The sequence below is a fragment of the Gopherus evgoodei genome, chromosome 14 (genome assembly GCF_007399415.2).
Source record: "Gopherus evgoodei ecotype Sinaloan lineage chromosome 14, rGopEvg1_v1.p, whole genome shotgun sequence".
NCBI classification, from domain to species: Eukaryota; Metazoa; Chordata; order Testudines; family Testudinidae; genus Gopherus; species Gopherus evgoodei.
In genome coordinates, this window is record NC_044335.1 from 19,025,997 (window position 1) to 19,052,568 (window position 26,572).

Consider the following 26,572-nt stretch of genomic DNA (forward strand, 5'->3'; position numbering starts at 1 on the left):
TAATCACCAAGTTATGTACATGCCAACACCAGGTGCTGAAAATACGCAAAGCAGAACCTCTTTATTTTGCCGACTTCATAAGCTACATAAAAAGTTGGTGGTCTCATCTCCCACATTAGATACAGCAAGAGCTTCAGTAAGATTCTATATTTTGTTAAAAACACCATATTGAATGTAGGCATATAGTTGCTATACAAAATGCACTATATTGAATGTAGTAGTGTACTATGATAGTAGGAGTTTGTCATAAACAGATAACTAAGGGTTAAAGTCTCTTTCACCTGAATCACCTGACCAGAGGACCAATCAAGAAACAGGATTTTTTTTTCAACTCTGGGTGGAGGGAGGGTTGTGTCTGTGTTCTTTGTTCTTCTGCCTGTATGCTCTCTCTCAGCTATGAGGGGATTTCTATTTCCTGCTCTCTAATCTTCTGTTTCCAAGTTGTGAGTACAGAGATCATGTATTTACATGTCTATAGTTGCTGGAGTGCTTTGAATTGTATTCTTTTTGAATAAGGCTGTTTATTCAATATTCTTTTAAGCAATTGACCCTGTATTTGTCACCTTAATACAGAGAGACCATTTGTATGTATTTTTCTCTCTTTTTTTATATAAAGCTTTCTTTTTGAGACCTGTTGGAGTTTTTCTTTACTGGGAAACTTCAGGGAAATTGAGGGCTTGTCTACATCAGAAAGTTGCAGCGCTGGTGAGGGAGTTACAGCGCTGCAACTTAGGAGGTGTACACATCTGCAGGGCACCACCAGCGCTGCAACTCCCTGTTTGCAGCGCTGGCCGTGCTCCCGTTTTGTCTCGGGTGTAGAGGATCCAGCGCTGGTGATCCAGCGCTGGTAATCAAGTATAGACACTTACCAGCGCTTTTCTTGACCTCCGTGGAATAAGCAGGTATCCCAGCATACCTGAGGAAGCCTCTGGTAATCAAGCTGGTCTCCTTCCCCGGCTTGCTCTCGCGTTCCCCTAACCCCGAGCAAGCAGGTCTCCTTCCCTGAGGTTTGCTGGGTGGTTCCGGGAACGCGAGAGCAAACCGCGGCGAAGCTGGTCTCCTTTCCCGGTTTGCTCTCGCGTTCCCCGAACCCCCGTGCAAGCAGGTCTCCTTCCCTGCGGTTTGCAGGGGGGTTCGGGGAACGCGAGAGCAAACTGCCGGCGAAGCTGGTCTCCTTCCCCGGTTTGCTCTCTCGTTCCCCGAACCCCCGAGCAAGCAGGTCTCCTTCCCTGCGGTTTGCAGGGGGGTTCGGGGAACGCGAGAGCAAACCGGGAAAGGAGACCAGCTTCGCTGTGGTTTGCTCTCGCGTTCCCAGAACCCCCCTTGAAGCCGCCCAACAGCGCTGCAGTGTGGCCACATCTAACACCACTTGCAGCGCTGGTTGCTGTAAGTGTGGCCACTCTGCAGCGCTGGCCCTATACAGCTGTACTAATACAGCTGTAACAACCAGCGCTGCAAAATTTTAGATGTAGACATGGCCTGAGTCTGTACTCACCAGGGAATTGGTGGGAGGAAGAAGTCAGAGGGAGATCTGTGTGTGTTAGATTTACTAGTCTGATTTTGCATTCCCTCTGGGTGAAGAGGAAAGTGCTTTTGTTTCCAGGATTGGAATTACAGAGGGTGGACTCCCTCTGTTTAGATTCACAGAGCTTGTGTCTGTGTATCTCTCCAGGAGCACCTGGAGGGGGGAAGGGAAAAGATTTATTTCCCTTTGTTGTGAGACTCAAGGGTTTGGGTCTTGGGGTCCCCAGGGAAGGGTTTCAGGGGGACCAGAGTGCCCCAAAACACTAATTTTTTGGGTGGTGGCAGCAAGTACCAGGTCCAAGCTGGTAACTAAGCTTGGAGGTTTTTCATGCTAACCCCCATATTTTGGACGCTAAGGTCCAAATCTGGGACTAGAGTTATGACATGGTGTGCAGTGGTGAGATAGAATCCAGAAGCCAGTAGGAATGTCATATTTTTCTTTTCTCTGCTAGGGGCTTTTTAGCAGAGAGGAACAGTTTGGTTTTAAAAGGGAACCAGAGAGAATTTTTTTTTCTGCTCTCTCTGGCAAGTTTCTGGCTTGCATATTAAGCAAGGACCCATTAAGCTGTGACAAAAGAGTCTTTTGTGACAATAGCACTCCCATTAGGAGGCAAATACCAGCACTATATACATGCAAATAAAGTGGTTTTTCTAGTTTACGCTAGAGGAAGAAAGGGAAATAAGCACTGTTGCTAGGCAGACTTCAGGAGGCAACAGAGAGCCTGCAGTTCAGACCATAACCACCGGAGGGCACCCCAACACAAGAAAACAAGATGTCACGAAAACCAGAGGCAGTACAGCTCGAGGCAATGGAAAAACAGATAGAACTACTCAGAACACAGATGACCAGAGATGAGGCAACTCACAAACAAGAGATGGAAAGGCTACAAAAACAAGAAGCCAAAAATGCAGCCCACCACAGAAAACTACAAGAAGAAGAAGTGGCCCACAAAATGAAACAAGCAGAAGAAGAGGTAGCCTACCGCCGAGAAATGGAAAAACAAAAAGAAAGTGAAGAGAGGGAAAAAACAGAGAAAACATGAACTGGAATTAGAAAAGGCTAAGCAACAGGCTCCAGCCAATCCTAACAACCCTTCGCCAATTATGGTTCCACATCACAGAAAATTTCCCACCTACAAGGCAGGTGATGACACCGAGGCCTTCTTGGAAAATTTTGAAAGAGCCTGTCTTGGGTACAGCATCCCTGAAGACCAGTACATGGTAGAATTGAGGCCACAGCTCAGTGGACCTTTAGCAGAGGTGGCAGCTGAAATGCTTAAGGAGCACATGAATGACTATAAACTTTTTCAAACCAAGGCCAGATACAGAATGGGGATAACCCCGAATCATGCCCGTCGGTGTTTCAGAACCCAAAAGTGGAAACCAGATGTGTCATTTCCCAAACACGCCTACTACGTGGGGAAAAATTATGAGGCCTGGATATCAGGACACAATGTTAAAACCTTGGAAGAACTGCACCTCCTCATACAAATGGAGCAGTTCTTGGATAGTGTTCCTGAGGACATCACACGGTACATACAAGATGGAAAACCCAAAAATCTCGCTGAGGCGGGGGAGATTGGAGCCAGATGGATGGAAGTGGCAGAAAGCAAGAAAGCTACGGTCAAGGGGAACGAATACCCCAGGGGGCACACCGACCATAAACCCTACAACCGAGGACAGCCAAAGACCCCACCTACAACCCAAGTAAAGCCACAGATGCCCTATTCTTCCACCTCACCAGTCTCCAGTAACTCACCTCGGCCCAGTGACCCATCAGATGGAAGATGCTTTAAGTGTAATGAACTGGGACATATCAAGGTCAACTGTCCAAAGAACGCCATCCGAGTACAATTCATTACACCACCATCACACCAAAGATCCCCAGGCCCAGCTGCCTCTCAGATACCCTTGGAGCGAAGGGAAAATTTGAGAGTGAGCGGAAAGAAGGTTACTGCATGGAGAGACACAGGGGCACAAGTGTCAGCTATCCACCAATCCTTCGTAGACCCCAAATTCATCAACCCAAAGGCCCAAGTGACAATTTACCCCTTCATGTCACAAGCTGTAGACTTGCCTACAGCTGAACTGCCTGTCCAGTACAAAGGATGGTCAGGAATGTGGACTTTTGCAGTCTATGACAATTATCCTATCCCCATGCTACTGGGAGAAGACTTGGCCAACCAGGTGAAGCGGGCCAAGAGAGTGGGAATGGTTACACGTAGCCAAACCAGGCAAGCTTCCAGACCCATTCCTGTTCCTGAGCCGTCCACAGGCACCCCGTCTGTGTTACCAGAGACCCAGACAGAGGTAGTGGACCCGGATTCCATGCCAACCACTGAAACAGCCACAGCACCTCCAGTCCCAGGCCCGGAACTGGAACACCAACCAGCACCAGCAAGTGCAACCACATCTTCAAACTCAACGCCAGAGGGCGCCAGCGAGCCAGAACTGGCAGAAGCGAAAGACAGCCATACCCAAAAGGCTCAGCCAGAGCCTGAAATACCCTCAGGTGCACCAGCGGAGAGCGGTTCACCAGCAACGGAAACCACCCCATCACCTACATTGCTTCCAGAGGGACCAAGCCCAAGTCCACAGTCTGAGGAAGAACTGGTGACCCCAGCCTCAAGGGAACAGTTCCAGACTGAGCAGGAAGCCGATGACAGCCTTCAGAAAGCTTGGGCGGCGGCACGGAGCACCCCACCGCCTCTCAGCTCTTCTAATCGATCCCGGTTTGTTATAGACCAAGGACTTTTATACAAGAGATTCTTTCTGGTGGACACCGGGAAGAATGGCAGCCGCAAAAACAGTTGGTGGTTCCAACTAAGTACCGGGGAAAGCTCTTAAGCTTAGCCCATGATCATCCCAGTGGCCATGCTGGGGTGAACAGAACCAAGGACTGGTTGGGGAAGTCCTTCCACTGGGAGGGGATGGGCAAGGATGTTGCCAAGTATGTTCGGTCCTGTAAGGTGTGCCAAAGAGTGGGAAAACCCCATGACCAGGTCAAGGCCCCTCTCCAGCCACTCCCCATAATTGAGGTCCCATTTCAGTGAGTAGCTGTGGATATTCTGGGTCCTTTCCCAAAAAAGACACCCAGAGGAAAGCAGTACGTACTGACTTTAGTGGACTTTGCTACCCGATGGCCAGAAGCAGTAGCTCTAGGCAACACCAGGGCTAACACTGTGTGCCTGGCCCTAACAGACATTTTTGCCAGGGTAGGTTGGCCCTCCGACATCCTTACAGATTCAGGATCTAATTTCCTGGCAGGGACCATGCAAAAACTGTGGGAAACTCATGGGGTGAACCATTTGGTTACCACCCCGTACCACCATCAAACCAATGGCCTGGTAGAAAGGTTTAATGGAACTTTGGGGGCCATGATACGTAAATTCATCAACGAATACTCCAATAATTGGGACCTAGTGTTGCAGCAGTTGCTGTTTGCCTACAGGGCTGTACCACATCCCAGTTTAGGGTTTTCACCGTTTGAACTTGTGTATGGTCACGAGGATAAGGGGCCATTACAGTTGGTGAAGCGGCAATGGGAGGGGTTTACGCCTTCTCCAGAAACTAACATTCTGGACTTTGTAAGCAACCTACAAAGCACCCTCCGACACTCTTTAGCCCTTGCTAGAGAGAACCTAAAGGATGCTCAGGAAGAGCAAAAGGCCTGGTATGACAGACATGCCAGAGAACGTTCCTTCAAGGTAGGAGACCAGGTTATGGTCTTGAAGGCGCAACAGGCCCATAAGATGGAAGCATCATGGGAAGGGCCATTCACGGTCCAAGAGCGCCTGGGAACTGTGAACTACCTCATAGCATTTCCCAATTCCTCACTAAAGCCTAGAGTGTACCATGTTAATTCTCTCAAGCCTTTCTATTCCAGAGACTTACAGGTTTGTCAGTTTACAGTCCAGGGAGATGATGCTGAGTGGCCTGACGGTGTCTACTACGACGGGAAAAAAGACGGTGGCGTGGAAGAGGTGAACCTCTCAACCACCCTGGAACGTCTGCAGCGGCGACAAATCAAGGAGCTGTGCACTAGCTTCACCCCATTATTCTCAGCCACCCCAGGACGGACTGAACGGGCATACCACTCCATTGACACAGGTAATGCTCATCCCATTAGAACCCCACCCTACCGAGTGTCTCCTCATGCCCAAGCTGCTATAGAACGGGAGATCCAGAACATGCTACAGATGGGTATAATCCGCTCATCTACCAGTGTATGGGCATCTCCAGTGGTTCTGGTACCCAAACCAGATGGGGAAATACGCTTTTGCGTGGACTACCGTAAGCTAAATGCGGTAACTCGTCTGGACAACTATCCAATGCCACGCACCGATGAGCTATTGGAGAAGCTGGGACGTGCCCAGTTCATCTCTACAATAGACTTAACCAAGGGGTACTGGCAAGTACCGCTAGATGAACCTGCCAAGGAGAGGTCAGCATTCGTCACCCATGCGGGGGTGTATGAATTCAATGTCCTTCCTTTCGGTCGTCGAAATGCACCCGCCACCTTCCAGAGGCTGGTAGATGGTCTACTAGCAGGACTGGGAGAATTTGCAGTTGCCTACCTTGATGATGTGGCCCTTTTTTCAGACTCCTGGCCCGAACACCTGCTACACCTGGAAAAGGTCTTTGAGCGCATCAGGCAGGCCGGACTAACTGTTAAGGCCAAAAAGTGTCAAGTAGGCCAAAACAGAGTGACTTACCTGGGGCACCAGGTGGGTCGAGGAACCATAAATCCCCTACAGGCCAAGGTGGATGCTATCCAAAAGTGGCCTGTCCCATGGTCCAAGAAGCAGGTCCAATCCTTCTTAGGCTTGGCCGGATACTACAGGCGATTTGTACCACACTACAGCCAAATCGCTGCCCCACTGACCGACCTGACCAAAAAGACCCAGTCAAATGCAGTTAAGTGGACTGATGAGTGTCAAAAGGCCTTTACCCAACTTAAGGCAACGCTCATGTCTGACCCTGTACTCAGGGCCCCGGACTTTGACAAGCCATTCCTAGTAACCACGGATGCATCTGAGCGTGGTATAGGAGCAGTGCTCACGCAGGAAGCAACAGATCACAACTTCCATCCTGTCGTGTTTCTCAGCAAGAAACTGTCTGAGAGGGAAAGTCACTGGTCAGTCAGTGAAAAGGAATGCTATGCCATTGTGTACGCCCTGGAAAAGCTAAGCCCATATGTTTGGGGACGGCGGTTCCAGCTACAAACTGACCATGCTGCGCTAAAGTGGCTTCATACTGCCAAGGGGAACAACAAGAAACTTCTTCGGTGGAGTTTAGCTCTCCAAGATTTTGATTTTGAAATTCAGCACATCTCAGGAGCTTCTAACAAAGTAGCTGATGCACTCTCCCGTGTGAGTGTCCCAGAATCCAGTAGTTGAACAGTGTTCTTAAAATGTAGAGGTCTGTTAGTTATATACTTAGTGGTATATGTAAAGGTGCATGTGTTGTATTAATCTATTTTAAAGTTCTAGGAGGAAATCGCTGCCAGTGAGCTTCCCCACTGTCTGCAATTTGGGGGGCGTGTCATAAACAGATAACTAAGGGTTAATGTCTCTTTCACCTGAATCACCTGACCAGAGGACCAATCAAGAAACAGGATTTTTTTTTCAACTCTGGGTGGAGGGAGGGTTATGTCTGTGTTCTTTGTTCTTCTGCCTGTATGCTCTCTCTCAGCTATGAGGGGATTTCTATTTCCTGCTCTCTAATCTTCTGTTTCCAAGTTGTGAGTACAGAGATCATGTATTTACATGTCTATAGTTGCTGGAGTGCTTTGAATTGTATTCTTTTTGAATAAGGCTGTTTATTCAATATTCTTTTAAGCAATTGACCCTGTATTTGTCACCTTAATACAGAGAGACCATTTGTATGTATTTTTCTTTCTTTTTGAGACCTGTTGGAGTTTTTCTTTACTGGGAAACTTCAGGGAAATTGAGTCTGTACTCACCAGGGAATTGGTGGGAGGAAGAAGTCAGAGGGAGATCTGTGTGTGTTAGATTTACTAGTCTGATTTTGCATTCCCTCTGGGTGAAGAGGAAAGTGCTTTTGTTTCCAGGATTGGAATTACAGAGGGTGGACTCCCTCTGTTTAGATTCACAAAGCTTGTGTCTGTGTATCTCTCCAGGAGCACCTGGAGGGGGGAAGGGAAAAGATTTATCTCCCTTTGTTGTGAGACTCAAGGGTTTGGGTCTTGGGGTCCCCAGGGAAGCGTTTCGGGGGGGACCAGAGTGCCCCAAAACACTAATTTTTTGGGTGGTGGCAGCAAGTACCAGGTCCAAGCTGGTAACTAAGCTTGGAGGTTTTTCATGCTAACCCCCATATTTTGGATGCTAAGGTCCAAATCTGGGACTAGAGTTATGACAGAGTTGGACTGCAATTGACAGTAACATAGTGATGCTATCTTTGCTGTTGTGTTGTGTTTGAATTCAGATTGAAGAGTAAGATCACAACAGTTCTCCCCAGACATTCCATTGTGTTGCAAGGATAAATGCATTGGGAGGGGAAACAAGAGAAAGGATGCAGAATATTCAACATTTAACATACATGATGGCAATGCATTTGTACCATCTACTTAAATGTAAAAACTTAAGGCTGGAAACGACCTCAAGAAGCTTTTCCTCTGAACTGGATGAAACTTTCTGTAATATTACTCCAATATGCAAGCACTACATAGAATGTGTCTCCCTGGTATGGGGATGTATTTTTGGGCAGTCTTCCCACGTGTCAGACACACGTACGTGGGCATTCACAACAGACAAGCCACCAACAAGATTCAAAACTATTCGATTTGGATCCCCATGGTGAAAAAAAAAGTTATTAGGCTCAGCAAAATGCTTGAGAGAGAGATTGAAAAGGAGCAGCTGGAGAGCGCCGACAGAAACAAACCCTGTGCCATTTAAAAAAAAAAAAAAAAAAACCACAAAAAAAAACAAAAAAACCCACACACACCTCGCCCCTCTTGCGCCCCCCGCCGCCGGACACAAGCTGATCCACTACAGCCCAAGTACATTGCCATAGTCTCTCCCAACTAAGTCACACCAACTCATTCTAAACAGTAAACCAAAAAATAAAGAACAGAATGAAACAAGCAAAGCTTTGCACACTTTCTAAAGACAGTAAAGTCCACAATGAGCAGTTCAACACTGAAGAGCAACAATAGTTATAAAAACCCTGAATCGTGGGTAGGAACTGACTATGTATCTAATGGACTATAACCACACTTTAGGAAAAGAGCATAGAAGTGGCTACTTGAGTTTAACTCTTGCATGGAGACAATGAAACACTCAGGCTGTGGGGACACACCGAAGTGGTTGCTCTGCTCAATTCCTGAGTTACCATCTCAATAGCTTTACTCTGCTTAACCTACAAGCTGTATAAGCAGGTTATAATGGTAGCATAGCACCAATATTAGAAGGGGAGCTGACTGCTGACCAAGCCAATTTCTGCCCAGGACATTCACATGGTGGCCAAATTTAAGCTTAAGTCAATTTATTGAAGATGGCTCCAAAACCAGCAAAAATAGAGGAGCTGTGTTTGTTAATCTATGGGCTGCCTAAAACAGCAAACCATTGTGTATTTCTATTGATATTAGTAAGAATTTTGAGAAATGGCAAGATAGTCCAGAACATTTCTTCCATGCTGAAGAATCTATTTCTTTGTCAGGATGGATGGTCAGAAAAGTCTACAGCATACTCAATTGAATGGATTGCCCTAAGGCTGTTTAATGTCTACACAAGTTAACCAAAATCTTTCTAACATGTAAAGATTCATTTATGCAGATAATCAGAAATCTTTGATGACACTGAGCACATTCTAACTAGCTCCCTGCGTATACCTGGAAAAAATATTTCACTTCATTCCTGAATGCCAATCCTTGCAAGACATACGTGCATCTTCCATCTGTAACACTAGCAAACCAAACAAAAACTCCACATATCACCGGATGGTACAATCCTTGAGCACTACAGACATCAGGGTCACATTATATAGAACTCTGACATTCAACGAGCACATCAAGAAACTGAAAAAGAAAGTGAACTCCAGGAATTGTATACTTCAGCAACTGGCCAATACAAAATGGGGAGCTGATCCCAAAACACACAGCAACCAGTCATGTTCCATGTTACTTAGGGCTTGGCTACACTGGAGAGTTGCAGTGTTGGTGGTGGCTTTACAGCGCTGCAACTCACTCACTGTCCACACTTGCAAGGCACATACAGCACTGTATCTCTCTGGCTACAGCGCTGGCTGTACTCCACCTCGGCCTAGGGAAATAACAACTGCACTGCTGGTGATGCAGCGCTGCTCCGCCAGTGTGGCCACCAAAAGCGCTGTTATTGGCCTCCAGAGGTATCCCAGAATGCCTGTTCAGCCACTCTGCTCATCAGTTCGAACTCTACTGCCCTAGCCTCAGATAACCCGCCCTTTAAATGCCCCGGGAATTTTAAAAATCCCCTTCCTGTTTGCTCAGCCAGGACTGCAATCAGTGAATCTTTCCAGGTGACCATGCCTCCACGCGCCAAATGAGCCCCAGCATGGAGCAATGGCGAGTTGCGGGAACTCATCAGTGTTTGGGGGGAGGAAACTGTGCAGTCCCAGCTGCGCTCCAGCCGTAGAAATTACAATACCTTTGGGGAGGTATCAAGGGCCATGCTGGAAAGGGGCCATGACTGGGACGCGCTGCAGTGCAGGGTTAAACTGAAGGAGCTGCGGAGTGCCTATTGCAAAGACCGCAAGGGAAACCACTGCTCCGGCACTGCTCCCATGACCTGCCGTTTCTACAGAGAGCTGGACGCAATACTTGGGGGTGACCCCTCTGCCAATCCGAGGACCACGATGGACACTTCAGAGCAGGGGATGGAGGAGGAAACCGAGAGTGAGGGTATGGGGTAGGGGGGAAGACACCCTGGAGTCCCTGGAGGCATGCAGCCAGGAGCTCTTCTCAAGCCAGGAGGAAGGTAGCCAGTCGCAGCAGCTGGTACTTGGTGGAGGACAAAAAGAGGAGTGGGTTCCCGGTAAGCGGCTTTTATTTTCAGAATGGAAATTTTTCAGGAGAGGAGGGAGGGTTCTGCATGCATGCCTAGATGTGGAATAGCAAGGGGTGGAGGGGCCATTGCTGCACACAGGCAAGCTGCATAGGGGCCAGGACGGAATCCGCATTGCTGTAGAAGACCCTCCCGCTCTTACCAGGTGACCCGTGGCAGCGAGATATCTTCCACGATCAACTCCTGTGGAAAGTGTTGGGAGAGTGTTCAGTGTAGGTGCCCCCTGCAGCTATTTGCTTTCCCCAATGCACAGAAATCCCGAGGACAGTACAGCCCTGAAGCAATCAGTCCCCCTTACTCACTATTTCAGGGCTCCTGTGGGTTACGTGCGCTCTCTTTGGTATGGGAAAATTATGCTATTGTGAAGAATGTTACTCCTTCACTGTGAGGGAATAACTGAGATATAAACAATGCTGCCTCTGTTAACTGTTGCCTTTTTTGCCTTTCCACAAGCAACCTTGAGTTCATGGCTGCCTGTGTTATCAACTGCTCAAAGACTCCAAAACCTCCGGAAGAAGCCGCGAAAAAGCAAAGACGACCTGCTGCAAGCAGTTATGGATCATTCTGCCAGAGAGAATCAAAAACTTCAGGACTGGAGGGAAAGGGAAAGCAGGATCCACCAGAAAAATGCAGCAGCCAGGAAGAAAAGCACAAAGCAGCTGATAAGCAACCTGGCACGCCAAGCAGACTCTATCCAGGCGCTCGTAGCCATGCAGGCAGAGCACTACCATGCCGGTCCCCCCCACCCCTGTCCCAAAGCTCTTTCCCTTGTGCCCCAATGTCAGATCAAAACCCCCATCCCCAGCATCCAGGTTCTTACCACCACCAGCTGCCTCCATCACCTGTACATTCACCAACCAGCCCTGAGAACTACGACCCTTACCCTCTGCACTCAACCCCCATCACCACGCAGTATAGGCATCCTGAAGTGCAGCAGTCATTGCCCAGCACTCCAGACAGGACATACTAAAACCTGTGACTGTACAGTTCCCCACTGCACCAGCCTGCCCTTTTAGGTTCCCAAAATGTTGTGGGTCTGTCAATAAAAAGTTATTTTCTTTTCAATAAATGAATTCTTGGCTTTGAAAACAGTCTTTATTATTGCAGAAAGTCAAAGATAAGTTAGCCCAGGAAAGAAACAGGCACTGCAAATCAGCTTAGGAAAAACAGATTCCTACTAACATTGTAACCACTGCACTTCACTCCCGTGCAAGGCACCAAACATTACTGTTGGTTTTCAGCCTCAGATTCCTCCCTCAAGGCATCCCTAATCCTTGAAGCCCTGTGCTGGGCCTCTCTAGTAGCCCTGCTCTCTGGCTGTGAAAATTCAGCCTCCAGGCGTTGAACCTCAGAGGTCCATACCTGACTGAATGTTTCACCCTTCCCTTCACAAATATAATGGAGGGTACAGCACGTGGATATAACCGCGGGGATGCTGCTTTCCCCCAAGTCTAGCTCCCCATATAGAGATCGTCAGTGTCCCTTTAAACGGCCAAAAGCACACTCCACAGTCATTCGGCACTGACTCAGCCTGTAGTTGAACCGGTCCTTGCTCCTGTCAAGCTTCCCTGTATGTGGTTTCATGAGCGAAGGCATTAACAGGTAAGCGGGGTCTCCAAGGATCACAATGGGCATTTCAACGTCCCCTAGTGTGATCTTCTGGTCTGGGAAAAAAAGTCCCTGCCTGCAGCTTTCTGAACAGGCCAGTGTTCCGAAAGATGCATGCATCATGCACCTTTCCAGGCTAGCCTGTTAATGTCAATGAAACGCCCACAGTGATCCACAAGCACCTGGAGAATCAGAGAAATACCCCTTCTGATTAACGTACTCGGATGCTAGGTGGAGTGGTGCCAGAATAGGACTATGCATCCCATCTATCGCCCCTCCACAATTAGGGAAACCCATTTGTGCAAAGCCATCCACAATGTCCTGCACGTTCCCCAGAGTCACGGTTCTTCTTAGCAGGATGTCATTAATGGCCATGCAAACTTGCATCAAAACAATCCCAACGGTCGACTTTCCCACTCCAAACTGGTTCCCGACCAATCGGTAGCTCTCTGGAGTTGCCAGCTTCCAGATTGCAATAGTCACCCGCTTCTCCACCGGCAGGGCAGGTCTCAATCTCGTGTCTGTGCGCCGCAGGGTGGGGGCAAGCTCAGCACACAGTCCCATGAAAGTGGCTTTTCTCATCCGAAAGTTCTGCAGCCACTGCTCATCATCCCAGACTTCCATGACGATATGATCCCACCACTTGGTGCTTGTTTCCCGAGCCCAAAAGCGGCGTTCCACGGTGCTGAGCATTTTCGTGAATGCCAGAAGCAATTTAGTGTCATACGCATCAGGCTACTCGCTATCATCGTCGGACTCCTCATCGCTTTGTATCTTAAGGAACAGCTCAACTGCCAAACGTGATGTGCTGGCGAGACTCATCAGCATACTCCTCAGCAGTTCGGGCTCCATTTCCCACAGAAATCGCGCTGCACAGAAACCGTTGAGAGAGTCAAGATGGCGCCAAACGTGGACAGAAAAACAGGGATTGCTGGAATGTGAAGCGATGCATCATGGGACGTTGGGACAGGAAGCAGAATGACCCACAGCCTCCACCCCCTTCCCACAACCCACAGCGCCAAAATGGGACGAGGTGCTCTGTGGGATAGCTGTCCATAATGCACCACTCCCAACACCGGTGCAAATGTGGCCACAGTGCAGCGCTGGTAGCTGTCAGTGTTGTCACACTGTAGAGCTTTCCCTGCACAGCTGTACGAAGACAGCTTTAACTCCCAGCACTGCACACCTGCAAGTGTAGCCAAACCCTTAGTTGCAGAGTACTGTGCCCCTGTATGGTCAAACTCAAGCCAGGTGCACAAACTGATATTGCAAGCAGCCCTGCAGGACTATCAGAGGGACTTTGAAGCCAACTCCCACATTATCACTATAGTACTTTGCCAAGATTGCTCCTCCATCAGCAAGGGAGGATGCCTTCAGTTTAGATACATACAAACGAGCCACCACACATACACGATACAATACATCCACTGTGTGGATACATTCCACCATCTGAGAGGAGGAAGTCCAGAAAGTACTTCACTTCAGAAAAGTCCTTCCTCAAAATATGTGGAAAGCTACAGAGTAACAAAATGGAGAGAAATCATCCAGAAGAACCTGGTTCCTTCAGAACAATTCCTTGCAGGCACTAAACAAAAGCCACTTGTGTACTCTAAATCAAGCAAGAGCCGGCGTGGCAAAGACTGGGGACAATGAGATCAAAAGAAAGCTGAGAAACCCCAAATATGAATGTGAAAAGCTTAAGTAAACATTTGAATATTGTTTCATGAAGGGCCCCTTAACATCCTGAACTCTTGAGGTGAGTCACTGGACGGGGTGGTGGTGGAGGAGGAGATGTAGTCCAACTCTCTGCACTTAGGCAGGACCCAGTAAACCTATATCATCCCTGTCAACTATCTACATGTTTCTTTTGAAAACTGGACAGTTAAAATGTGCAGTATGATTTATTTATCCTCTGCTACCTACATCTACCACCCAGGGAAGGAGAATACATTTAACTATTAACAGTTTATCACCGATTACAGTGGGAGTTTTAAATTACTGATGAGGACAGAGCACTTATTGTATTTGTATTATATCCCTCCTGAAATTGGCTACATTTCTGCAATCACTAAATAAATTGTCTCCATTAACAAGAACCCTCCAAAAAGAATTATCAAATATGTTCTCAAATCCTTGTCAGCTCAATTATTGAGTCAGAGATAGCATTAGGGAGATAGTGTTTTTAGTCCTGGCAGTCATAAAAGTTAAACAAAAATGTTGATTGATGCACTTCTATCAAGTTAGTTCACAAGCCATCTTGTCACCAAGCTTTTCGGGCTAAATCAGCACTGGAAGCTGCACTTGACTTCACACCATTATCTGCACATGAACAGCTTAGATCATTCAGTATTTGGCCAATGGGACTGAACAACAGAGCTTTATACTCGTGCAGTATTTAGATTACTCTCCAGGCCTCTAGTGCTATTTAACAAGTAGTTCTTGGGGAAGTTTTCCCCTCAATTTAAAGTTAGAATATAAAGAATCTGCTTTTGACACATGCAGATTTTAAAGAAATTTAGGAAGCCCATTACTGTGTCTACATATATTAGGAGAAGTCATAGCAAGAACATATTGTTTTAGAATTTAAAAATATACTACATGGCCCTGCAGTAGTGTTTGCTACTGCATTTGCAGGAGTATCAATTACACTTAGTTAGAATTACTTGTTTTCAGTATCCTATGAACAGACATCCACCTCACTATAGTGGATAGTTTTATGCTTTACATTCTAATTAAGCAGAATTAAAAGCAATGACCACTTGAGCTCTATGGCCATTAGTATACCCACTTCCCTGACACAGCTTCTATATTTGTTTATATTACTGTTTTCAGATTTGTAACAAGCACCATCACAATACAACTGCAAGCTTCCTGCCCCATTACGTAGCCACTATTCTTAGTATTTTTCCTCTGTTTTCAGTGGTAAATTTAAATACCGTATATACTCATTCATAAGCCGATATTTTTTTTATTTTTTTTTTAGTAAAAAAGGGAAGCACCAGAGACGAAGGTTGGCTTATGAAAGGGTATAGAGAGGGAGAGGTGGGACACAGCCCCTCCCCCCAACAGAGGGAGGAAGGAGAGGCAGCACAGCCAGCAGAGCCAGAAGGGAAGAGGCAGGGCCAGAGTCTCTCTGCTTCTGGCCACACTGCTCTCTCCCAAGCTCTGAAGCAGCTGCAGCTCTGGGGCTGGCAGGCTGCAGCCATGCTGCTTGGCCCCACTCCCCGGAGCAGGCTGTGGCTGCACCACCTAGCCCACCGGAGCATGCTGCGGCCATGCTGCAGAGTCTGGCCGCACTGCCCAGCCTGCCGGAGCAGCTCCAGCCAATCCAGAGAGTGTGGGGGTCCTGGGCTAGGGGTGGGGTCATGTAGGAGTGGTCACAGGGGTTACTCCCCTGACCCCAACTTCTCCCCCCCCAAAAAATGTCCCCACCAGTTGCTGTCCTGGTCTGTCAGGGTAAGCAGCTGATGCGCCAGAACACTTTGTTTACTTAGGTTTAACTCCGTGCCTGTGGACGCTCAAGGTAAACAACCCATCTTGGCCCACTGGGGGCTTATCCTGATGGCCCGGGCGCCAAAGTTTGCTGACTCCTGAATTATAGGGTCAGCTTACTAACGGGTCAAACATTTTCAATTTTTACTTATCCATTTTGGGAGGTCAGCTTATAAACAAACCGGCTTATGATCGAGTATGTATGGATTCATTCCGTATGTATATAACAAAGATACTGTAACTACAGAGTCCAAGAAGTGGATAATGTCATCCATCCTATGTACATCAGGAACACATGGGTTAAACAACATGTCAGCAGCTACAGACATGGGCAATCCAGAGAGCTCCTCTGCAGTTTTTACTGGAATTTAAATTTTTAGAAACCTTCCAAGCTCAGTCTTCTTTCTTCTTATGACTGGTGAATTTTCAGAATAGTGCTTGAACTGCCTTGAAATTCCCTCTCAGATTTTCTCTTCATTGAAAAACTCCCTTAAATGAATGATTTCCGAAGTGACTTGTTAAAACACCATATCCAATTATAATCCCTAGTGTTCACTAACCACTCTCAGAACTCCCTGTCACTCAAGAGGCAGCAAAGGTTTTCACCTAAGGAAGAAAAGTATCCCATTACAAGGACATCTTAATGAGATGGAATGTCTTGTGCAATTTGTACAAGTTTAGAGCAGGGAAATAGTTTCATGATAAAATCACGAGAGCTGGCAATACTACATGTAAGTGTCTCGGTTTGCATTTTTCTGAAAAGAAAGCTGCTGGAAGAATCATCTGAGAATGCCAGCTTTCATTAAGAAAATAAATTCTAACCCTCATGGTTGCAGAAACAAGCTTGAGCACATGAATCCTGAAGCTTCAACACAAAGCAAATATATTTAATTTTTTTTAAATGCTTGAGTTTAGCAATACTGGATATTTTCGAGATGTTTTGAAGTATTGAAACATTGAGAGAAGTTTAGTTGGAATTCTCCACAAATGGACAATATTTTACATTTTGTAGACACTATCCCTTGCCCATTTATGTCCCTTCAAATAAGTTTTAGAGCAGGGGTGGGAAAACTCTGGCCTGGGGACCACAACCAGCCCTTGTAACATTTTAATCTGGCCCTCAACGTCCTGCCAGGAAGTGGGATCGTGGGCTTGCTCTGCGCGGCTCCTGGAAGCAGCAGCATGTCCCCATTCTGGCTCCTACGCATACGGGAAGCCAGGGGGCTCTGCACGCTGCCAGCAGCCCAAGTGCCACCCCCTGCAGCCCCGTTTGCTGGCCAATGGGAGCTGCAGGGGCAGCATCTGCAGATGGGGCAGCATGCAGAGCTGTCTAGCCATGCCTCCACCTAGGAGCCAGAGTGGGGACACATTGCTGCTTCTGAGAGCTGCTTGAGCTAAGTGCTGCCCAGAGCCTGCACCTTGACCCCCTCCCATACCCGAACCCCTTCCCCCAGCCCTGATCCCCCTCCTACCCCATCCTCCTGCATCCCTGAGCCTGCACTCCCAGCCAGAGCCATCACTTCCCACCCACACCCCTGCCTGGAGCCTCCTCCTGCACCCTGAGCTCCTCATTTCTGGCCCCACCCCAGAGCCTGCACCTCCAGCCAGAGCTTTCACCCCTCCCACAGCCCAACCCCCAATTCTGTGAGCATTCATGGCCCACCATACAATTTCCATACCCAGATGTGGCCTTCGGGCCAAAAAGTATGCCCACTCCTGCTTTAGAGGTACACATCACTAAATCATAATGAAAATAAAAAGTCACCCTAGACAATGGAATAGGTTTTCCACAATGCTGGAAATACCTTATTACCCTGAATGAGTAAGTAATTTTACTCAAGACAACCTTCTTCACTTTCTAAAGGTATGGTTTTATTTAAAAAAAATTAGATTTCCAGCATTATGGCTGCAGAGATCCTTCCAAATGCAAACAGAGGTTAAACCAATGCACTGCTGTCTACACTCAAGGAAGGGCAAGCTCATGCCATGTCTAAACTGGGACACTCAAGAAAGTTAAGACCAATCAACTAAAGGTGTGAAGTTAATGCAATAAGGCCTGGTCTACATTAGGGGCTTGTCGACACTTAAAACACTGCAGCAGCACAGCTGTGCCGCTGTAGTATTTCAGTTAAGACAACATCTAAGCTGATGGGAAGGATTCTCCCATCAGCATAGGTACCTCACCTGAGAAATGGTCGCTAGGCAAGTAGTTTAAGGTGAAACTTGGGGTAGGCAAGACAAATCAGATTCCTGAAAGAGGTACAGTTGTCTGGAAAGGCTGAGAGCAACTGTACCAGACTATCAAGAACATGCTGGCCAGGAGAGTATATAAGACCCACACCTGCTCTGTCTCCCCTCTAGGGGGTGACTGGGCCATATAGAGAGGTTGATAAGCCTGCTACAACCTAAATATAAAAAAGTTGATTTCTTAAAATACTGAATATGTTTATTTTTCTGGCCTAAAAGCCAGATCCTCAAGCCAAAGTAACTAATTTATACCGCTCTGAGGGGGCACAGGGGAATCCCAGTGACAAAAGGGCAGACTATCTAGTCCTATGTTATTTAGAGAAGGTGTTGGGGCTAGCAGAGGGCATGGGAAAGGACAGTTACCTGTTCCACAACTGGCGCTCGAGATGTGTTCCTCAGGTGTATCCCACAGTAGGTGTGCGTGCTCGCCACGTGCACCAGTGCCAGAAGTTTTTCCTTTAGCAGTACCTGTACTGGGGGAGCACCACTGCAACTCCTAGAGTAGCACCTCTATTGCGCTATAAGGGGAGCTGCGCACTCCCCCCACCCGGAGTTGCTTCTTGACAGACAACTCTGACAGATAGGAAGGAGGGCAGGATTTGGAGTACACCTGAGCAACACATCTCAAAGAACACCAGTTACAGAACAGATAACTGTCCTTTCTTCTTCGAGTGACTGCTCATGTGTATTCCACAGTAGGTGACTCCAAGCTATATCTGATGGAGGTGGGTAGGAGTTTAACAGTTTCCAGGATGGAGTACCGCCCTACCAAACGTGGCATCATCTCGCATTTGGGAGACGATCACATAGTGTGAGGAAAAGGTGTGGACAGAGGACCACATGGTAGCTCTACAAATGTCCTGAATGGGGATGTTACATAGGCAGCCAACGAAGCCTGAGCTCTAGTAGAATGCACCTTACGATAGGCGGCGGGGGAATCCCTGCCAGGTCGTAACATCCAGCAGGAAATTTGCTAGGTAAAAAACGGTTGCCCCCTCATGCATTCGCCAAATGCAACAAAAAGTTGCAGGGATTTCTGGAATGGCCTGGTTCAGTCTAGGTAAAAGGCCAGCGCCCTATGCACATCTAGTGTGTGCAGGCGCTGTTCCTCATTAGAGGAACGGGGCTTGGGACAGAGTATCGGAAGGAAAATGTCCTGATCCAAATGAAAAGCCAAGACCGCTTTCAGCAAAAAAGGTGTGGGTGAAGCTGGACCTTATCGCTGTGGAAGACTGTATATGGGGATTCCGAGGTTAGGGCCCTAAGCTCCGAGACACAGCAGGCTGAGGTGATCGCCACCAGGAACGCTACCTTCCATGATAAGTGGGACCAGGAACAGGTGCCCAAGGGTTCAAAAGGGGGACCCATGAAGCGGGAGAGCACTAGGTTCAGGTCCCATAGTGGGACCGGAGGCCTGGCATAACGGAATGCCCGATCCAGTCCTTTCAAAAACAGGGATGTTGTGTGATGGGGAAAAAAAAACAACAACGAGTGACCATGTACCGGAGGGTGGAAAGCCGAAATAGAAGCTAAGTGTACCCTGACCAAGGCAGGAGCAACCCCCTGGGTCTTATGGGACAGGAGGTAATCTAGAATAAGTTGGAGCGATGTGGATGATGGGGAAGTACCCCTTTCTCTTGCCCACCTAGAGAACCTAGACCATTTGGCCAGGTAGGTCTGTTGTGTGGATGGCTTTCTGCTTTCTAGCAGAACTTGCCTGACACCCTCTGAACATCTCCTTTCCTCCTCGTCTAACCACGATGAAGCGTGGCCAGGTAGGGATGGAGGAGGCATCCCCCCTCCTTGGAGAGGTGATCTGGCCGAAGCTGCAGCCTGCATGGGGAGGCCACTAGAAGCTGCAGGAGGGTTCTGTACCAATATTGCCGGGCCCAATCCGCAGCTATGAGGAAAACCCTCGACTTGCCTGCCTTCATCTTCTGTACGACCATGCCTATCAGGGGAAAGGGTGGAAAGGCATAAAACAGGTGGCCCGACCACTGAATCAGGAACGCATCTGATATCGCCCCCCTGCCCACTCCAGCCCTGGTGCACAACTGGGGGCAGAAACGATTCTGGCGGTAGCAAAGAGATTCACCTGGGGAGCTTCCCACTCTCAGAAGAGCTGCCGAGTGACCTCCCAGTGGAGCAACCACTCGTACTGCTGGGAGAAAATCCTGCTGAGATGATCGGCATGCGTAGTGCAAGTGCTGGGTAGGTGAAATGCCCTCAAGGAGATATTGTGGGCTATGCAGAATTCCCAAAGGTCTAGGGCTTCCTGGCACAAGGCCGAGGAACACGTGCTCCCTTGCTGTCGATGTAGTACATTGTGGCTGTATTGTCCATGAGGACTTTGACAATATTTCCCTGCAGATGCGGCCTGAAAACTATGCATGCCAGGCGCACCACCCTGAATTCCCTGACGTTTATGTGTAGGGAGAATTCCGAGGTCAACCATCTGCCCTGGGTTTGGAAGCTCCCCATATGGGCTCCCCACCCCAGGTCTGAGGCGTCCATCACCAGATCCAGTGAGGGAGGGGTCTCTCGGAAGGGAATCCTTGTAACATGTTGCTTGGGAGGGACCACCACTGCAGGTCAGCTACCATGTTGGGAGGTAACATGACCACCTTGTTCAGGTCATCCCTGGCCTGGGATGATTGGGAGGCCAGCCAGAGTTGGAGGGGCCTCATTCTGAGCCTGGCATGTCACACCATGGAGGTGCATGCTGCCATATGGCCTAACATTTGAAGGCACACCCTCGCCATCATCACGGGAAAGGCCGTGACTGAAGCTATGAGACCTGAGTGTCTCAAACCTGTCCCGGGGGCCGTGGCCACCACCGACTCTAACAGCACCCCTATGAAGTGTATGCGCTGAACCGGCACTAACGTGGACTTGTCCTACTAAGATTAGAAGTGCTACAGCAGAGCTGGAGCATGAAGTTCCGACTACCCTCACTGGTGGCAAGAAGGAATTGAGGGTGGGGGGAGTGCGCAGCTCCTCTTATAGCGCGATACAGAGGCGCCACTCTAGGGGTCACAGTGGTGCTCCCCCATTACGGGTACTGCTAAGGGAAAAACTTTCAGCACCGATGCACGTGGCTAGCATGCACACCTACTGTGGAATACACATGAAGCAATCACTCAAAGAAGAAGAATGCACTGCACTCTAAACCAGGTGAGCCAACCTGTGGCTCCGGAGCCACATGCATCTCTTCAGAAGTTAATATGTGGCTCCTTGTACAGGCACTGACTCCGGGGCTGGGGCTACAGGTGCCAACTTTCCAATGTGCCAGGGAGTGCTCACTGTTCAACCCCTGGCTCTGCCACAGGCCATGCCCCTACTCCACCCCTTCCCACCCTCTCCCAAGCCTGCCATGTCCTTACTCCTCTCCCTCCTCCCCCACTTCCCAAGCCTCCTGCATGCCAGGAAACAGCTGATCACGAGGTGCAGGGAGGGAGAGGGAGGTGATCAGCCCCTGAGTGGGAGGCACTAGGGGAGCTGACAGGGCTGCTGACATATTACTGTGGCTCTTTGGCAATGTACATTGCCAAATTCTGGCTCATTCTCAGGCTCAGGTTGGCCACCCTGGCTCTAAACATTCTAGGTCCAAAAAGCCAGTTCCAGCCAGCACAAGATAGAGCTACCGCCCTCAGGACTAGCAAGGCAGAAAAGTAACATGCCACTTCTCCCAATCCCTTAAGTTGCCTGTGAAAATGTTGGTCTGCAGTTACTCAAGAAACAGGGGAAATAAAGATTTAAAGGAAAATTTTACTGAAGGTTTTTGTATGTACACTTAACACATCAAGCTATGCAAAGGACAGTCTCAGTTTCAAACACAGCAACATGAAGCAGTTCCTTCCACACTGAACAATTTAAAATATTTTTGTCGTTTCTTTAAAGCGAGCTAACCACAGCATCTCAATGCAATTTTACAGATGCTTTGTCAATGCACTTCTGGAAAGCTCCTTCCCTCTCATGTTTTAAGATTCATTCTTGATTCAGGTTCTCATCAAAACAACAAGATTACATTATTGGTAATAATCACAGCTGCCATCAAAGGGTGCTTTTTTGGTACCTGAACACTTTGCCCTTTCAGCCTAGCTGCTCCTCTGTTAGTTACAATTCAGTATTCTGCCTGTCCACAAGAGTAAATCTACTTTCAAGCCAAAAGAAACTTGTCAATCTGACTTTAGGCACACCAACAACCCTTTAGTCTTTCCCTACGTTTTTTCAGTCATTGATCTCCAGTATGCCTCTGGTAAAGTCAGGGCAAAGCTGCCATGTAGTTTAGACATGTAGACAACTCCTTTCTCATGATCTTCCAGACCAACTCTGAACCCAAATAATTGTTTAACTGATTAAAAATAAAGATTTTCAGAGCAAGGATTTAATTTAGCATTTTTAAGATCTGGAAAACAAAACACCTTTAAAACTAAATTAAAGACCACTGGAAGAGTTAAGTCATGCCACTACCTGTGCTTAAAGTGAAATTCTAAGGTAATCCATTAAGTAGGCTTTACATAAGGGTAATGCTGTGCAAGTTAGGGAGAATGGTTTCACAAACAAGTTATTAGTGATTAACTAGTATAATAGTTCCTTATAAAAGTTTCTTGAGTTTAGTACACAACAAAAAGCATGAAGCGTTCTCTTCTGCATTGTTAAATGTCATTCTGTATGTTTAAAAAGAATTTCGTAAAGAAATTCTTTAACACTACACTAATTAGATTAAATTACTTGGTTTCAATTTTGTTTATGTTTTAATAAGTCAGTTTATTGATAACAGTCATAGAATTACATAAAAGTAAAAAAATCCATTTTTGAAATAATCTTCAATTTTAAATTAAGCAAGATATTTGGAGAGAACTGCGTAAGCTTTTTCCTTTTCATTTTTTAAGTGGGGAAAAAAGCCATTCAATGCAGCTTTGCTTAGTTATTTGGAATATAATCTGTAGCAACATTTGATGTATAAAATGAAATTGGGAATGTATATATAAAGATAGTTTTCAGAGTTGCACCTCAATACACTATTCAAGTTGAAATTATCAATAGATTTAAAAAGTTTAAAAATAAAAAAAATGAACAGGAGAGTCTTATCAATAAGCATTTTCCCCAGAAATCAGCTTTAAGGCCTCCCTTCCATTCTCTTATCATCAACTCTTTATGTCCACTATTTTACTAGGTTAAACCATTTCATTTCCCTACTTGGGCTTTTTTTTTTTCCTTAAATCTTTGCAATTAAATTTCTCCTGCAGCTTATACCAACACAAGGTGCGATGCAGGATATTTTGCAATCATAACATCTTAGATTACTGCTCATTTAAATGCAGAACCTGAAGCAACCTCCAGTGTCAGACTACAGTATCCTATATCATCTTACATACAATTTAGATAGCCAAGGTGTTTTCCTTTGCTGAAGCCTCACTTGTTTTCTCATACATCAGTAACACAAAAGTCACTAAGAGAAAGGTGCATCTTGTAAAGTTCTTCTCTAGTTCAGCATGACTGTAAAAAGGCATAAGACTCCAAGAGATAATATTCTATTGCAGTCAAGCTTTCTTTCTTCTCCCACTCTGAATTTTGTCTTATTTGTACGGTGGGTGCCAGATAAGTGATATGCACTGAAAACATTAGAATACGATGCATATTTCCAAATTAATACAGCCACAGGCAACATGTGTTATATCTTCCTATTAAAAATTAGAAATCTAGACTTCACAATGAGCAAAAGTGCTGCTTCCAGCTTTGCTTTATGCACTAAGTAGTTTGCTTGTTGTTCAATATTGCACATTTCTCTCAGGTGTGGTGGTTGTAGGAATCTCTTGGTGGGATTATTTTTTTTTTTTTTGGTAAGTCTACCACCACTCTCTCACTTCATATTACTGCAGCAAAGGTGCTGGTATTTACCTTCCTGTTTATTTACATCAACAGGAGAACAAGAATGTTCACTGCAGTAGTGAGGGGTAAATGATAGGCAGAAGCTAAAATGATAGAGCAACAATCCATCACTAGTTATTGACTATTAAGGAGGTACTGTAATGGTCATATCAGACACTTCCTAGTAAAAGTCTTTTGTTTGCTTTTTTTTGCACCCTCTAAACACAATTATATATATAACAAACATTGTGGCTATCTGCAGTACTAAAAAAAGAATCCAGAATGAAAGCATCTTTGTGTCACGTTCAGCAAAGACACCATCAATACTAAGTAAATTTTAACATTAATAATTTACTTTATATTAAAATGTATTATTTAACAAATTTAAAAAATCTATTTGAATTTTGTTTTGGATGAAAGGTACTATAGACAAACCATATAGACTAGGGGTAGGCAACGTATGTGCACGTGTGCTGAAGGCAGCACACAAGCTGATTTTCAGTGGCACTTACCCTGCCCAGGTCCTGGCCACCAGTCTGGGGGGGCTCTGCATTTTAATTTAATTTTAAATGAAGCTTCTTAAAAATTTTAAAAACCTTATTTACTTTACATACAACAATATATAACTAAACTATTATAGACTTGCAGAAAGAGACGTTCTAAAAACATTAAAATGTATTACTGGCACACGTAGTCCTTAATTTAGGAGTGAATAAAAGACAACTTGGCACACCACTTCTGAAAGGTTGCCAACCCCGGTATAGACACTTGTCCATTTTAAAGATTCACTTCAATTTTAGCCAGGATTCCATTTTCTTTCTGTATTAGCTTTTAGACAAAGTATACATAAAATTGCACTTCCTTATAATAGTTTAAAAGGAAAGGAGGCGCCATCTGAATGAACAAAAATAGCTTTAAAAGGCTATTTTAATTGATTGAGTTGGCAAAGTAAAGTACGGAGCTTTAAGAAGCAACAGCTTCCACCACTCTGAAAAGCAGCAATAAGACTAAGCAAACACAGAATGAACAGGGCACTAGAATTATTTCAGCCTCAGACAGCATCCCACAGATCCAAGCACATCAGTGGCCACCCACCACCATCCTTAGCTTTCCAGTCATTACACTGTTACCTCGCGACACCGGAAGCTCGTTCATGCCTCCACCTCTCACCACCACACACTTACCATGGTTATGAGGCAGAAGAGGACATGAGACATAAGCATGGGAAATCACCTCAAATTGCCAATCCCTCCCATCCAGTGTTTCCCGAGGGAGAGACGAGGACTAGAAGCCACGCTTGAAACTTACCAATACAAGGGCTTTGAGATCATCTCACATCCAGACTGGCCCGCGGTCCTCCCCCCACCCCCATTTATCCCAGTTCACCTCAAGTAATTCACCGCGCCCCACTCAGGGGAGGCGGAGAGGAGGAGCAGCAGAGAAACCGCCGAGCACTCCTGTAGCTTCGGCTGTCGCCACAGGGACCTCCACCCAAATTGCCAGCCCTGGGCGTGTAGCTGATAAGGGACAGGGACTTGGATAGCCCTTCTTTCTCAGCGCCCTCCCAGCCAGCCAAACACCTCTCAAACTTCTCCTGGCAAGGGGAGGGAAAGAGTGTGCTCGGACCCGCAGGTTTAACAATCCCTCAGCCCTCTCCCCCCACAAACGAGGAGCACCCGCCGCCCCAGCCGCCAAGGGAGGCACGGCCAGCACAGGGGCTAGAGACACCCCTCAGCCTCTCGCCCCACACTGTTACCTTCCCCCCAAGCAATAGTCCTTCCACTGCCCCCCAGAACTGGAAGCGGAGGAAAAAGAGCTAAGACTCGACCCCCGACCACCACACACCCCCTGGTGTGACCCCTCCCCCCAGTCCTACTCACCAGGGAAGGGAGCCAGAGCTCGCTAGCGTCTCTTTTCTCTCAAGTCCCCCACGCTCAGCTCCTCGCCGCCATTTTCCTCCTTGCCTGAGTTTAAATAGAAAGCAGCCTCTCCGAGAGCCGTCGCCAGCCACAGCCGGAGTCAGCCAAACCACCGCGGGGCATTATGGGATGTGTAGTTCCAACCCGCGCGGGATACAATGGGACCTGTAGTCCCGACGCGACGCTGCCCCTTCAGTGCGGCTCACCATGGACCCCTACGTCCTCAGCCGAGCCGCACAGGCCCTTTTAAACTTCATCTCCCAGCGGCCTCCGCGCCTGCCTGCCGACCGGTGGCTCCGATGGCGATTTTTTTTTCTTAAATCATTGTTTCCGGCGTCCGACTTCCTGGTTGGGGGGTGTTAAATAATAACAGCGGTAGCGGGGCGCTGTGTGGATCTCGGCTCGCACACACCCCTTGCCCCTAGCTGAGACAGCCGCACAGAGGCCAAAGGAAAAGGGACTAGCCTAGCGGCGCCGGGGCTGAGGTGCTCGCCGCCTGTCACCCCTGCCCAGGGTGCGAGGGGAGCTGTGTGGGAGGGCCCGGCTGCGCACAGCCCTGGTGGAGGAGGGCTGCCGCCTTTGACAAGCAACCAGCTTTTGTCTGTCTCTTGGGGGTTCTCTTCAGGCTCGCGTCGGTATCTGTGTTACTAGAACTGTGCCTCTTGATGTCCACAAAGGGCTCGACTGCCCGGTAAGGCCCCGACCCTACCAGAGAGCTTTTCCCTGGGGTCAAGGAACTGAAGGGGGAAGGAGACTCACCAAACATTTCTACAGAATTCAAAGTGTCGTTTCAAACAATCACCCAAGCAGCTTAGAGGCCTTACTCTTGAAAAGTGGTGAGTCTCG

At 47.3% G+C, this 26,572-nt stretch overlaps 1 protein-coding gene across 2 annotated transcripts in view; it reads right to left on the minus strand.

Moving 5' to 3' along the window:
- The window catches only part of NCOA3 (nuclear receptor coactivator 3), a 187,743-nt gene extending 161,788 nt beyond the window's left edge, over positions 1-25,955 (minus strand). Inside the window, exon 1 of one of the 2 annotated variants that reach the window (XM_030532954.1) lies at positions 25,688-25,955. The gene's annotated coding sequence lies outside the window, so the exon portion shown is untranslated. The remainder of the gene's footprint in view (positions 1-25,687) is intronic. The other variant, XM_030532953.1, reaches the window with a different exon arrangement.
- Positions 25,956-26,572: the final 617 nt, after the last annotated feature.